This window comes from Macaca fascicularis, chromosome 12 (assembly GCF_037993035.2).
Source record: "Macaca fascicularis isolate 582-1 chromosome 12, T2T-MFA8v1.1".
Lineage (NCBI taxonomy): Eukaryota > Metazoa > Chordata > Mammalia > Primates > Cercopithecidae > Macaca > Macaca fascicularis.
The window spans coordinates 18,694,416-18,710,705 of NC_088386.1; the positions used below are offsets into that span (position 1 = coordinate 18,694,416).

At 38.1% G+C, this 16,290-nt stretch overlaps 1 protein-coding gene and 1 long non-coding RNA gene across 10 annotated transcripts in view; one reads left to right on the forward strand and one right to left on the reverse strand.

The window, feature by feature from the left end:
- NCKAP5 (NCK associated protein 5) overlaps window positions 1-16,290 on the reverse strand; it is a 978,205-nt gene that overhangs the window by 153,626 nt on the left and 808,289 nt on the right. The window lies entirely within an intron of this gene.
- LOC135966519 (uncharacterized) lies at window positions 1,421-4,066 on the forward strand. Its single transcript, XR_010579854.1, has 2 exons — window positions 1,421-1,545; window positions 3,931-4,066. It is a non-coding gene; the product is annotated as an uncharacterized lncRNA (long non-coding RNA).

Genomic DNA, 16,290 nt, shown 5'->3' on the forward strand with positions numbered 1-16,290 from the left:
AGGAGAAAAGGAGGCTGAGAAATAGCATATTTGGCTCTCTAATCTCTAAAGTAGAAGAAAGAAGGGAGAAGAATATTGATTGAGTATGGTGGTCACAAGTGCTGCCTAGCACATAAATCTAGCTCTTTTTCCTTCTGGGAGTATGTCCAGTTGTGCTTCCTGACCCCTTTGTGGTTGGGTGGGGCCCTGTGACTAGTTCTGGCTAATGAATTGTGGACGGAATGCTTCAAACAAGAGCATTTTAAATACTGATGTGAGAACCCCTCAGAGCTTTCACCTTGCTGGCCTAGTGACTGGCAATGTTTGAGATGGTGGCTGGTCCATCAGCAAGGTCTCCTGAGTGTTTAACATGTGGACAGCAAGCCTGATGATTCATAAAAGACATGTGGCATGAGAAAGAAATAGACTTTTGTATTTGAAGCCATGGAAATTGTATGGCTGTTACCATAGCATGACCTATATTATCCTAATTGATTCAAGGAGTCAACTTGAAATGTCAGCAGCCATAAGAACAAGTTTGAGAGGCAAAACTAGTTTCAGTTTCAGACAGTATTAGAGATCCCTGAAAACCAACATTGATCTCAGTGGGACAATATCCTGAAGCCAACTTTCTCTACTTCAAGAGCAGTTAAGTGGACTTTAATTCATAATGTTACACAGCTGCCCTTGTACTGCTCACAGGACACAGACAAATGATCTCCCTCTCCTGTGTCTCTACATAGGTGAGTGGCTAATGAAACATAGCGTGTTCAAGGTAAGCCACCAAATTTAATATGAACTTCCAGGATGACCATCCACAAAAATTTAATGCATGATAATGAGGGATGGCATAGTTTATGACCAGCCTTGTTAATGATATAGTTCACGTCTCCACTCCTCAGAGGAAGACAAAAATCTGGAGGGGGAAGGGAGGTGACTAAGAGTTAAAACGTTAATGGCCTCTTCGGTTACAGTGAGTGTCTGATTTTTATCTCTAAATACAGTATTTCACATCCTCAGCAAAATCAATAGGACGGGACTTTTCCATAAGGACTGAAAGCTACCAATATCAAACCATTTTAACAGAGGGCAAGTCATATGATGGGAGAGGAAAGAGAACATTAGTAGAATTCACTGCAAAGGAGGCGATTGCTTGACTAGGGATTTCATGTTTCACTGTTGCTCACATTCCATTTTAACTACTATCCCTGGTCTTACCCTGAGATGGGAGGAGCTAGCCATATGGATTTATTGCTGGCACAACTGTTGTTTCCACAGCAGATGGTAGCAAAATATCTTACACAACATACTTATGTGCTAAAAATCACTTAACGTAATTGTAGTTAGGTTAATCTGGCTTGAAATGCATAGTGTAGTGTATGCAGCGAAGAGAACACTAAGTGGTGACAAGTGTAATTACTGATGCAGTCCCTTCCAGGCAGTCATGCTACGGTGTTCACTTGCAAAGGGCAAAGGCTAGTTTGGAAACAGCAAGGAAAGAACAGAAAGACATTGTTGTACGATGCTGTGCTTCTGTGGAGTTTTCAATTGCTCATTTAAAAGGAGGTAAGAGATAACTAATCCTTTGCTTTTGTAAAATCTATGTATGAACTGCTTTACTCTCCATGAATGTGTACACACCTTGTTCCCGTGGTTGTCATCTTTGGAGTGTAAACGTTTAAAGCCAAAATAAACATTACATATTTAAGGACATTAATAATTATTATATTAAATAGTTACGGTTCCTTTTAAAGATTTCCGTGGATTCCCACTCTCTCACAAAAGCATAAACCCTTTAAATCTTTGAATCATTTAATTTTATGTATTCTTTTGGTATTTGGGAGTTATGGGGTGTGAAATATGCATCATGATGAGAAAACAATTAACCAGTACACCTGTTGTTTATGTTTATTGTACTTAGGAAGGGCCTGCTGGAACCATTATTTAATTCCCCAGCATGGTGTCAACCAAGGGGGCTATCAGAGGTGACCTGACGATGCCAAATTATACTTTTATTTGTATTACATGATTTGTGCTTTGCCCTCCTGTTAGAATGATATTGACTTCTCAAGTCAAAATCATGTTTGTGACCCATAATAGCAATCAGTGAGATTTTTCAGGTTTAACAGAAAAATATTAGCTTAGATTTGCTACAGAAGGAGTAAGCAGTGATAGAATTATAAGAGCAGCAGAGGCAGTCACCATTTAATGAGTGCCTCCCATGCCCAGGTAAATCAAGCAGTTTATAGATTAAGGAGAAAAATGGGACATCCTGGGATTCTTCGCAATACAGGAGAAGAAATGTTCTTTTTGCTACCTTTTCATTAACAGACCATTGATAGCAGAAGTTCCATGTAAGTTTAACAAACCCTCCGCAAGCATCTGCAGTGTGGTGGGTGCTGGGCAAGGCATGAAAGACAAGGTGAGAGCAGAGGCGGGGGAAGAGAAAGCACGGGTACTTAGAGGCAGACTGACACTCTAGGTATCGACAGAGGCACTGATATGTGAAAAGGGAAGAAAAGAGACTGCTTTTCATGTGGAGCAGAAGACTGCACGGTTGTAAATGTCATGAGTGTCCGTCATTCAGATGGAGATGGAGTGTATAGATAGAGTCATGGAAATAATTACATCTGCAACAGTTAAAATGACTGAGCATTCACTGTATGACAGGCCCGGCCCCACTCCTTAGAGGTGATATATATATTTTTAATTTAACAAAGGGTGTTATTTTTCTTGTGACAAAATATATCTACAACACAAAATTTACCATTTCCATCACTTTTAAATGGATAATTCATTGGCATTGAGCATCTTTTTATGTGTTTGTTGGCCATTTGTAGATCCTTTTTAGAGAAATGTCTATTCAACTCTTTGCCCGTTTTTAATTTTCATTTTTAGTTAAGAAATAATAATTGCACATATTCATGGGGTACACAGTGATGCTGTTACACATATAATGTACGGTGATCATATCAGGGTAATTAGCATATCCATCATCTCAAACATTTATCTTTCCTTATGTGATACTTTAATTCTCACAACTTCCCTATGGGGTAGACAGTATTATTAGTCACATTTTACAGATGAGGAAATGGTGGTAGAGGGATAAAATACCTTGCTCAAGTTAAAAACCTAGACAGTCTGGCTCCAGAGTGTGTGTGCTTTTCACCTATGTGCTATAAAAAAATTACTCAACAAGACATTGTTGTGATCACACTAAAAAGTTCATAGGATTCTCGGTCTGTGTTTTCTCATGGCCTTGATTTCCTTTATACAGATTCTACCTTTGAATAAAGACCTCTAAGATGGACAGGTTTAAACGTATTTCAGCTGAGTTGCTGAGATTTAATGGAGCTGCCACTTGGGTTTTTCAAAGCCCTTCCAAGGCCAGTGGTTGACCCTATACCTGCTGGTAGTCCTTAGGGGAAGCAGTATGATAGAATAGGTAAAATACTGGCTTTGAAGTCAGATTCAAGCTCAAACCCAAGCTGAGGTCACACCAGAGGTGTGATCTTGTTTGTTCATCTGTAAAAGAGAGATATTATTTCCTCATTGTATTTTCATGAAAAATGGAGACACTTCAGGTGAGATACTGCAGTAAGAGTAGTCCTTACCAGATTGAATATTCTAGTGCCTTGATCTTGGACTGTCCAGCCTCTAGAACTGTGAGAAAATGCAGTTCTATTGTTCATAAATGTTCCAATCTGTGCTATTTTGTTATAGCAACAGGAACAGACTAAGGCACTGATATGGTTTGGATTTGTGTCCCTGCCCAAATCTCATGCTGAAGTATAATCCCCAGTGTTGGAGGAGGGGCCTGGTGGGAGGTGATTGGATCAAAGGGGGTGGATTTTCCCCTTGCTGTTCTCATGAGAGTGAGTAGTTCCAGTGAGATCTGGTTGTTTAAAAGTATGTAGCACCTCCTGCTTCTCCCTCTTCCTCCTGCTCAAGCATGTAGGAAATGCCTGCTTCCCCTTTACCTTCTGCCATGATTGGAAGCTTCCTGAGGCCTCCCCAGAAGCAGATGCCGCTATGCTTCCTGTTCAGCCTGTGGAACTGTGAGCCAATTAAACCTGTTTTCTTTACCAATTACCCAGTCTCAGGTATTTCTTTATAGCAGTGCAAGAACAGACTAATACAGGTACTTAATGTGATGTGTGGACCACAAGGTGTGTACAACAAATAGTCTTTATTATCATGAGTCACTTCACAGTGCATGTGCTTGTTCTAATCCGGGAAGGCAATTATCTCTCTCAACCTTCCACAGGTAGCTCAACACACAACACTGAGAAGCAGGTGTTTCCTGCTGGCATTTTCCTATCCAACCTTCCTCAGGAGTCCTGCCCTAGATGCCCAGTACACCCATTGCCTTCCTAGAGCCGAAGCCTGAGGCCTGTGGAGGCTTGCTCTGGTCATTACTATCCTCTCACCTTGGTTTGCAGCAATATGGTGATGTCAGCTCAACTGTCCGCTAGGAGACTCAGCATCTTACAAAGAAAATGGGGATGGGAGACTGACATAACCAGTAATGTGAGAAAAGTGCTCTTGAATATTCTTTTACAATAATAAAAACAATGACAATGTCAGCTCATCAGATGAAGAAAATGTCAGTCGTGTTGCATTTATTGAATATTAGTAATAATGAGTATAATACAATTAGTTTAAACATTTACTTAAGCATCAAAGTAAACAGCATGGCTTTTACAGTAAAATAAGGGTTGATTTCTAGGTTTATTAAGTGTATGCTTTGTGGACAGTTTGAAGCTCATTTCATTATCTATAAGATGGGAGCAGCAACGCCTACCTTATGGAATGTTGGGGGAAATGAATGGGATGATTCGTAAAAAGCCCCACAGGAGATACTCAGTAAGTGGCAGCTGTTGTTATTATCTAGAACAGGGATTTGCACACCACAACCTGTGGACTAAATCCCTGCTTTTGTAAATACAATTTCACTGAAACACAGTCACACTCATTCATTTACATATTATCTACATGTGCTTTTGCCTACCACGGCAGAGTGAGCATGCCTGACAAGAGGCCTATACAGCCAGCTCTTTGCTAAAATATTTACTATCCCGCCCTTTACAGAAATAAATGCTTCCCGACCCCCGATCTGGAATACGGGTTCTCAAGCTGTAGAATCCAGCAGGATCACCTGGAGGGCTTGATAAAAGTCAGATTGCTGGAGACCTCCACCCAGATGTTCTGAATCAGGAGGTCTAGGGTGGGCCTGAGAACTTGCACTTCTAAAAGGTTCCCAGGTGATGCGGCTGCTGCTGCTGGTGGTGCAGGGACCTCAGCTGAGAACCACTGATTGTGAGAGACTTTTCAAATTTCTCTTTTCTTTGACTTCAATGGAATACACACACATCATTGGGTTTGTTTGTGGCTGTTGAAATACACGTTAAGAGGCATTTCCTTACTCTGTCTGGTGCTTTGGTAAAGTTTCAGGGCCTTTCCAGATTTCATGTCTAGTGATGTTCTTTCCCCCTCTTAGATCCTGCCACAGTCTAAAACACAACTGATAAAACACAAGCTTTCTGCTCCTCTTACACAAACTTATTCTGGGTCCCTTCTACCAACCCAAGCAGAAGGACATTTCTAAAGTCTGGGCTTTACTTTCCTTCTACTTCCTTTCTTCATCCTCCAAGGCCTTATTGAAAACAAATCATTCTCATGCTAGTCTTTCCAGCTCCTTTCCAATTTTCAAAAATTATTTTCAACAGGATACAGAGCAGTAAAAGCTATCCAAAAAAGACTAGCACTCCCAATTATTTTATTTTTTAATGTGGAGGGGGATGGGAGGGGTTTGGAGTACTAAATTGGCTCACTGGTGTTTCTGGTGATTATGCTGAGTCTACGGACAGACTGTTGCTTGCAATTTCCCCGCCTGCAGGGCTGAAAGGAAGTCAGGAGGGTAGACAGTATCTCACTCCGGAAGAACAAAGGGCCAAGGTGGAATGGGAGCTCCGTGACCACCAGCAGAAGAGGTATTTTGGGGATATGAGGCACTTCCCCAATCACACCACAGAGATAAGAACACAGATGAGCCTGTTCTTCCCATCTATTGCATACTTGCATATCCTGAATATTGCTTCCAGCAGAAGGGAAAATAATGCATAGCTGCTTTCTCTCACTGGGACTGACAAGGGTTCCTATCCACCATCCATCTGACCCATTGCTTCCTGAAGTTGTTAAGTGTTAGAAGAACAAAAGGCAGTAATTTTCAAAAGAATATGACAACCATCAGTAGCATTTCGTGGTCTTTTAATTTTTAAAAACTATACAATATGTGAAAGTAGTCTTATAATAAAATGTCAGATAATGTAGAAGTGTATATAGTAAAAGTGAAAGTCTTTTTTTACAATGTCCTCCTCCCCATCTCACCCCCCTTCAGTCCTGTTTTCTCCTGCCAGAAATACCCACTATTTATTTTTGGTGTGGATCCTTCCAGAACATTTCCAATGCGTGCAAATTTGCTAACATATATGAACATACCTTTTTTAAAAACATAAATAAATGGCACAGTATGACGCACGTTGTTCTGCAGCTTCTTTTATATAACAGAGTATTTTGGAATTCTTTCTGCCAATACATGGAGATCAATTTTACTCACTTTTCCTACTGAATGCTGCTCCATAACATGGAAGAATCATTCTTTGCTTAACCTTTTCCCCACTAAACTTTATTTTGATTATTTCTGATTCTTTGTTGTTATGAACAATGCTGCAATAACCATTCTAAAACTTACATATGTACTTGTGTACAAGCATTTCTGCAGAAGAGATATCAAGAACTGGTATTTCTGGGGCTGATATGCATACTTACATTTTTGTTATAAAGAGCCAAATTACCTTTCAACAAAAGTGCAGCGCTCACTTATCACACTCTAAATATTGGATATCAATTTTTAAAATATTTGTCAACCAACAATATTATTTGATTGCTGTTTTATTTTTATTTCTCTGATCATTTCAACTGTACTTGAATGTTTATTGGATATCTGCTGTTTTTCCTGTGAATTGCTTCTACATAGTTTTTGATCATTTTTCTTTCAGTTTGTTTGTCTTTATCGACTGGTAGGGGTTCTTTATATATTAATAGTATGGATATTAATATTGGAATTTTTCCCTCTCTGTTGCTTGTCTTTTAACTTTATTTACGATGCCTTTTGCAATAGGGTTTTTGTTTATTTGGTTGATTGGCTTGGTTTTGTACTTAAGTATATCATTTTTTTTTTTCCTTTGTGGCTTCTGGATTTTGTATCTTGCTTAGGAATACCTTACCTACCAAAAAATTATAAACATATTCTGATTTTTTAAATTTAATATATTATTCCATTGGGGAATTTACTTGTGCTTATCTTGTTAGAGCTATAATGAATTTTTTAGAAATACATTGATGAATCCCTATTGTTTCATCTATTGATTTAAAATAATACCTCTATCATAAACAAAACTCCCATTTTTAAACACTGTGAAGATATTTTCTTTCATTTATTTTTCTACTATTAAGCCATATCATACTGTGTTGGTTGTAGCTTTATAATTGGTTTTGAAATTTGGTAGGCAAGTCCCCCTTCATGCTTTCTTTTGCAAAAATTTTCTTCCAGTTCTTGTCACAATCTGTAAAATAGTATAATGGAATTTTGATTTACTTTTTTTAAATTTTGGAAATATTATCTTTAAATTATTTAATCTTTCCATCCATGGACATTGTATCATTCCATAGTGAGCTCTCAAGTAGGTTTGTTAATAGGCATTTCAAAGAGTGGTTGTTAGTATTAATGTCTTTCACTAATTACATTTTCTAATTAATCATTGCTGGTATGTAGAAATGCTGTGGTTTGATTTGGTTTTACATATGTTTTGCATGTATTTATGGGGTACGAGTGCAACTTTGTTACATGGATACATTGTATAATGGTCCCATTAGGGCTTTAAGGTGTTCATCATCCAAATAATGTACACTGTATCCATTAATTAATTTATCATCATCCACCCCCACCCACACCCCATCCAAGTCTCCACTGCCTATCATTCCATTCTCTACAACCATGTGTACATATATTTTAACACCCACTTATGAGTGACAATGTGTGATTTGATTTTCTGTGCCTGGCTTGTTTCACTTAAGAAAATGACCTCCAGTTCCATTCCTGTTGCTGGAGAAGACATGATTTCATTCTTTTTTATGGCTGAATAGTGTTACATGGCATATATATAGCACGTTTCTTTATCCAGTCATCTGTCGACGGACACTTAGGTTGATTACTTATCTTTACTATTGTGAACAGTGCTGTGATAAACATATGAGTGCAGGTTTCTTTTTTGTATATGGATTTCTTTTCCTTTGGGTAGTAGCCAGTAGTGGGATTGCTGGATCAAATGGAAGTTTTATGGTAGTTTTATTATTAGTTTTTTTGAGTAATCTCCATTCTATTTTCCATAAAGTTTGCACTAATTTACATTCTCACCAACAGCATATAAGCATTCCTTTTTCTCTGCATCCTTGACAACATCCACTATTTTTTGTCTTATTAATAATAGTTATTCTAACTAGGGGAAGATGATATCTCATTGCAGTTTTAATTTGCATTTCTCTGATGATCTGTGATATTTAGCTTTTTTGTATATACCTGTTGGCCATTTGTATGTCCTCTTTTGAAAAACGTCTATTCATGTCTTTTACACCATTTTTAAAGGGATTATTTCATTGTTGTTGCTGATTTGAGTTTCTTGTATATTCGGGATGTTAGTCCCTTGTCAGATGAATAATCTGCAAACGTGTTCTCCCATTCTGCAGGTTCTGTTCACTCTGTTGATTATTTCATTTGCTGTGCAGAAGCTTTTTAGCTTTATATGGTTTCATTTGCCTATTTTTTGTTGTTACCTGTACTTTTGAAGTCTTATCCATAAAAATCTTTGCCCAGACCAGTGTCCTGAAATGTTTCCCCTGTGTTTTCTTCTGGTAGTTTTGGGTCTTACGTTTAAGACTTCAATCCATCCTGAGTTGATTTTTGTACATGGTGAGAGCTGTGGCTTCAGCTTAATTCTTCTGCAAATGGCAATCCAATTTTCCCAGAATCATTTATTCAAAAGAGTGTTCTTTATCCAATGCATGATCTTGTCAGCTATGTTAAAGATCTGTTGGCTGTAAATAATGTGAGTTTATTTCTGAGTTCTCTATTCTGTTCCATTGAACAGAATATTTTAATACCAATACCATGCCATTTTAATTACTATGGCCTTGTAGTATAATTCGAAGTCAAGTAATGTGATGCTTCCAGCTTTGTTCTTTTTGTTTAGGATTGCTTTGACTATTTGGGGTCTTTTTTGGTTCTATATGAATGTTAGAAATGTTTCTCTAATTCTGTGAAAAAGTGACATTGGCATTTTGATAGGGATTGCATTGAATTTGTAGATTAGGGTAGTATGGTTATTTTAATGATATTAATTCTTCTTATCTCTGAGAATGAGATGATTTTCTATTTGTGTCATTTACAATTTATTTCATCAATGTTTTGTAGTTTTCCTTTTAGAGATCTTTCCACTCCTTGGTTAATGTTATTACTAGGTGATTTTTCTTTTTTTGGCAGCTATTGTAAATGAGACTGCCTTCTTAATTTTGTTCTCAGCTAGACTGTTTATAGTATACAGAAATGCTACTGATTTTGTACATTGCTTTTATATCCTGAAACTTTACTGAATTTATTTATCAAATCTAAGAGATTTTTGTAGAGTCTTTTTGTTTTTCTAGGTATAGACCATATCATCAACAAACAGAGAGAATTTGACTTTCTTTTTTTCCAATTTTGATGCCCTTTATTTCATTTCTTAGAGACAGTGTCTGACTTCTGTCACCAAAACTCAAGTGCAGTGGTGTAATCATAGCTCACTGTAGCCTTGAACTGTTGGGCTCAAGCAATCCTCCTACCTCAGCCTCCTGAGTAATATTTTATAATTTTAAATTTTTGTAGAGACAAGGTCTTGCTATGTTACCCAGGCTAGTCTTGAACTGCTGGCCTTAAGTGACCCTCCTGCTTCAGCCTCCCAGAGGCTGGGATTGCTAGAGTTCTGAACTACCACACCCAGCCTGAATGCCTTTTATTTCCTTCTTGTGTCTAATTGCTCCGGTTAGGACTTCCAGTATTATGTTGAATAGGAGTCATGAAAGTGGGTATCTTTGTCTCATTCCAGTTCTTAGAGAAAGCGCTTTTAACTTTCCCCTGTTCAGTAGGATGTTGGCTGTGTGTTTGTTGTACATGGCCTTTATTATTTTGAGGTATATTCCTTCTATGCCTACTTTGTTGAGGGTTTTTATCATAAAGAGAGGCTGAATTTTATCATTTTTTTCCTGCATCTATTGAGATGACCATATGTTTCTTATCCTTAATTCTGGGTACATGATACATCACCTTTATTGGTATGTATATGTTGAACCATCCTTGCATCCCTGGTATAAAACCTAGTTAATTGTGGTATATTATCTCTTTGATGTGCTGTTGGATTCTGTTTGCTAGAATTTTGTTGAGGATTTTTGCATCTATATTTATCAGGAATATTGGTCTATCGTTCTCTTTTTTTGTTGTTGTCTTCTTGTCTGGTTTTGGTATCAGGATGATACAGGCCTTATAGAATGAATTAGAATTCAGCTGCTTTGTTTAGGGGTTGATCTTTGCCCTCTCAACGTCTTCTCTGGTCACTGGTTGGCTAAGGTTTCCTGCCTTCTCCTGAGATGGTTTTTGTCTTTTATCTTCCTTAGAACACTAAGCATTCAATTTCATTAGTACAAAGCTTTCCCCATCCATAGTTTACACCATTTTGTAATTTCTAACGTCATTTATCTGAATTTTTACTTTTTTTTTTCCCTCTAGATCAGGCTTGTTCAAGTTTCTTTCTTTGTTGGGGAGGTGTGTTGATTTTTTTCACTTTCCTGCCTTTAATGAACTAACTTTTCTTTTTCCAATTTTCATTCAAATTTTACCCATCAGAGCATTATTCTCAGTTTTCCTCCTAATATTTTACTGCCAGTTAATTTTATGTCAATTAATTTTATTTTATCCAAGTAAAATATATAAAAGTTTAAAAGTTAGATATGACTAAGCAGCTAGAAACAAAACATAGAAGTGTCTCACCCCATCCTTCTCTACCTTGGGGGCCTACTTCCTACCCCCAGGCTTCTCCCTGATACTTGGCTCCAACTTTTGAAATGATAATCATAGCTAAGGCTTGTAAAGTGATTAGTGCATATTAGGTACTTTTCTAAAAATATATTTGTATTATTTCACTCTTGTTATCCTGTTTTACTGATGAGACAACTGAGGTATAGAAACATTGAGAAATTTCCTCAAGGTCATACAGCAACTGAGTAGCAAAACCAGGATTTAAATCTAGGTAGTTGTACTCTTGACCATTATCACAACATGCTGCTGCTCAAAAATGCTCATGTAACATGTTTCACTGTTATTTCTTGATTTATCAACTGCAGACATCTTCCACTGACTTCCCAACATGGTAAATACAGACTAAGCTCTCCCACCACATGCCTTTACTTCTTGTCTCCCCTTCCTAACTTTAACACAGTAATTTGTAATTCATTGATGTTTAAACTCATAGCAACTACAGCATTATCATGACCACTGATTGCACGGCTGACTAAATGGTACACTCCATGACCTCTTTCATGAACAATCTCTTATTTTCCTAGGAATATTTTTTTGTTTGTTACTGTTACTGGGTGGGTTTTTTTTTTTTTTCCCAGAAAATGTGATTTTTTTTTCCCTGAAACCCTGTATGTTTCCCTCAACTCTCCAACTGCTCATCAGTAACATGTCCCATATTCTCAGATACAAAGTTTCCTTATTATTTTATTTTCCATAAATTATTGGCGTACAGGTGGTATTTGGTTACATGAGTAAGTTCTTTAGTGGTGACTTGTGAGATCCTGGTGCACCCATCATCCAAGCAGTATACACTGCACCATATATATTGTCTTTATCCCTCACCCCTCTACTACTCTTCCCCCCAAGTCCCCAAAGTCCATTGTATCATTCTTATGCCATACTTTTCCACCCCCTAGAGCCTTGCCTGGGCTATTGCTCTTAAGGCCTGCTGTACTGCTGTTTATTTTGTTCATGGGACTGCCCTCATCATCATTCTGAGTCTTATTTTGCTGCTTTCTTGTATCAAATCCTGTATTAGGCCAAATATGTCTCCCCACTCCATTTCCTAAAGCACACTCTGTGGTAGCTTCCTAAGAAAAGGGACACGGGTGGTTCTTTTGTTGGTTATGAGTGCTTGTAAGCTGGAAAATATCTTTAGTCTATCCCCATGCTTAATTAACATTTGGTTGGTCGTAGTAGGTTTAGCATTTCATTCCACTGTTAGCACAACAGTGATGCTGTTGAGAAATCAGACATCGTTCAGTTTGTAGTTCCTATTTCATGACCTGTAATTGTCCCTGGCTGTCCCGTAGCTGCCCCCACCTGTGGGGAGCTTCTCCTTCTCCAGTGTGTTCTAAAGCTTCATAATACACCTGCTGTGGATGTGTCCTCAGGGACTCACGGGCTTTTTCAACCCGAATGCTTTCTTGCTTGGAAATTATCTTATTTCACAATTATTTTCCCTCTATTTTTTTCCTGTGGTTTCTTTCTGGTATTACTATTCTTCTTTTCTTTTATTTACTATACTTTAAGTTGTAGGGTACCTGTGCACAACGTGCAAGTTTGTTACATATGTATACATGTGTCATGTTGGTGTGTGTCACCCATTAACTCATCATTTACATTAGGTTTATCTCCTAATGCTATCCCTCCACCTTCCCCCTACCCCACGACAGGCCCCGGTGTGTGATATTCCCCTTCCTGTGTCCAAGTGTTCTCATTGTTCAATTCCCACCTATAAATGAGAACACGTGGTGTTTGGTTTTCTCTCCTTGCGATAGTTTGCTGAGAATGATGGTTTCCAGCTGCATCCATGTCCCTACAAAGTACATGAACTCATCCTTTTTTATGGCTGCATAGTATTCCATGGTGTATATCTGCCACATTTTCTTAATCCAGTCTATCATTGATGGACATTTGGGTTGGTTCCGAGTCTTTGCTATTGTGAATAGTGCCACAATAAACACACAGGTGTGTGTGTCTTTATAGCAGCATGATTCATAATCCTTTGGGTATATACCCAGCAATGGGATGGCTGGGTCAAATGGTATTTCTACTTCTAGATCCTTGAGGAATCGCCACAGTCTTCCACAATGATTGAACTAGTTTACAGTCCCACCAACAGTGTAAAAGTGTTCCTATTTCTCCACATCCTCTCCAGCACCTGCTGTTTCCTGACTTTTTAATGATCGCCATTCTAACTGGTGTGAGATGGTATCTCATTGTGGTTTTGATTTACATTTCTCTGATGGCGAGTGATGATGAGCATTTTTCATGTGTCTGTTGGCTGTATGAATGTCTCTTTTGAGAAGTGTCTGTTCATATCCTTTGCCCACTTTTTGATGGGGTTGTTTTTTTCTTGTAAATTTGATTGAGTTCTTTGTAGGTTCTGGATATTAGCCCTTTGTCAGATGAGTGGATTGCAAAAATTTTCTCCCATTCTGTAGGTTGCCTGTTCACTCTGATGGTAGTTTCTTTTGCTGTGCAGAAGCTCTTAAGTTTAATTAGATCCCATTTGTCAGTTTTGGCTTCCGTTGCCATTGCTTTTGGTGTTTTAGACATGAAGTCCTTGCCCATGCCTATGTCCTGAAAGCTATTAACTAGGTTTTCTTCTAGGGTTTTTATGGTTTTAGGTCTAACATTTAAGTCTCTAATCCATCTTGAATTAATTTTCGTATAAGGAGTAAGGAAAGGATCCAGTTTCAGCTTTCTACTTATGGCTAGCCAATTTTCCCAGCACCATTTATTAAATAGGGAATCCTTTTCCCATTCCTTGTTTTTGTCAGGTTTGTCAAAGATCAGACGGCTGTAGATGTGTGGTACTATTTCTGAGGGCTCTGTTCTGTTCCATTGGTCTATATCTCTGTTTTGGTACCAGTACCATGCTGTTTTGGTTACTGTAGCCTTATAGTATAGTTTGAAGTCAGGTAGCGTGATGCCTCCAGATTTGTTCTTTTGGCTTAGGATTGTCTTGGCAATGCGGGGTCTTTTTTGGTTCTATATGAACTTTAAAGCAGTTTTTTCCAATTCTGTTAAGAAAGTCATTGGTAGCTTGATAGGGATGGCATTGAATCTATAAATTACCTTGGGCAGTATGGCCATTTTCACGATATTGATTCTTCCTATCCATGAGCATGGAATGTTCTTCCATTTGTTTGTGTTCTCTTTTATTTCGTTGAGCAGTGGTTTGTAGTTCTCCTTGAAGAGGCCCTTAACATCCCTTGTAAGTTGGATTCCTAGGTATTTTATTCTCTTTGAAGCTATTGTGAATGGGAGTTCGCTCGTGATTTGGCTCTCTGTTTGTCTGTTATTGGTGTATAAGAATGCTTGTGATTTTTGCACATTGATTTTGTATGCTGAGACTTTGCTGAAGTTGCTTATCAGCTTAAGGAGATTTTGGGCTGAGATGATGGGGTTTTCTAAATATACAATTAAGTCATCTGTAAACAGGGACAATTTGACTTCCTCTTTTCCTAATTGAATGCCCTTTATTTCTTTCTCCTGCCTGACTGCCCTGGCCAGAACTTCCAACACTATGTTGAATAGGAGTGGTAAGAGAGGGCATCCCTGTCTTGTGCCAGTTTTCAAAGGGCAGGCTTCCAGTTTTTGCCCATTCAATAAGATATTGACTGTGGGTTTGTCATAAATAGCTCTTATTATTTTGAGATACGTCCCATCAATACCTAGTTTATTGAGAGTTTTTAGCAAGAGGGGTTGCTGAACTTTGTCAAAGGCCTTTTCTGCATCTATTGAGATAATCATATGGTTTTTGTCTTTGGTTCTGTTTATATGCTGAATTGCGTTTATTGATTTGCGTATGTTGAACCAGCCTTGCATCCCAGGGATGAAGCTTGATCATGGTAGATAAGCTTTTTGATGTGCTGCTGGATTTTGTTTGCCAGTATTTTATTGAGGATTTTTGCGTCGATGCTCGTCAGGGTTATTGGTCTAAAATTCTCTTTTTTTGTTGTGTCTCTGCCAGGCTTTGGTATCAGGATGATGTTGGCCTAATAAAATGAGTTAGGGAGGATTACCTCTTCTTCTATTGATTGACATATTTTCAGAAGGAATGGTACCAGCTCCTCCTTCTACGTCTGGTAGAATTCAGCTGTGAATCTGTCTGGTCCTGGACTTTTTTTGGCTGGTAGGCTGTTAATTATTGCCTCAATTTCAGAGCCTGTTATTGGTCTATTCAGGGATTCAACTTCTTCCTGGTTTAGTCTTGGGAGGGTGTATGTGTCCAGGAATTTATCCATTTCTTCTAGATTTTCTAGTTTATTTGTGTAGGGTGTTTATAGTATTCTCTGAGGGTAGTTTGTACTTCTGTGTGATCGGTGGTGATATCCCCTTTATCATTTTTTATTGCATCTATTTGATTCTTCTTTCTTTTCTTCTTTATTAGTCTTGCTAGCAGTCTATCAATTTTGTTGATCTTCTCAAAAAACCAGCTGCTGGATTCATGGAGTTTTTGAAGGGTTTTTGTGTCTCTATCTCCTTCCGTTCTGCTCTGATCTTAGTTATTTCTTGCCTTCTGCTAGGTTTTGAATGTGTTTGCTCTTGCTTCTCTAGTTCTTTTAATTGTGATGTTAGAGTGTCAATTTTAGATCTTTCTTGCTTTATCTTGTGGGCATTTAGTGCTACAAATTTGCCTCTACACACTGCTTTAACTGTGTCCCAGAGATTCTGGTATGTTGTGTCTTTGTTCTCATTGGTTTCAAAGAACATCTTTATTTCTGCCTTCATTTTGTTATGTACCCAGTAGTTATTCAGGAGCAGGTTGTTCAGTTTCCATGTAGTTGAGGGATTTTCATTGAGTTTCTTAGTCCTGAGATCCAGTTTGATTGCACTGTGGTCTGAAAAACAGTTTGTTATAATTTCTGTTCTTTTACATTTGCTGTGGAGTACTTTACTCCCAACTATGTGGTCAATTTTGGAATAAGTGCAATATGGTGCTGAGAAGAATGTATATTCTGTTGATTTGGAGTGGAGAGTTCTGTAGATGTCTATTAGGTCTTCTTAGTGTAGAACTGAGTTCAATTCCTGGATAGCCTTGTTAACTTTCTGTCTCGTTGATTTGTCTGATGTTGACAGTGTGGTGTTAAAGTGTCCCATTATTATTGTGTGGGAGTCTAAGTCTCTTCGTA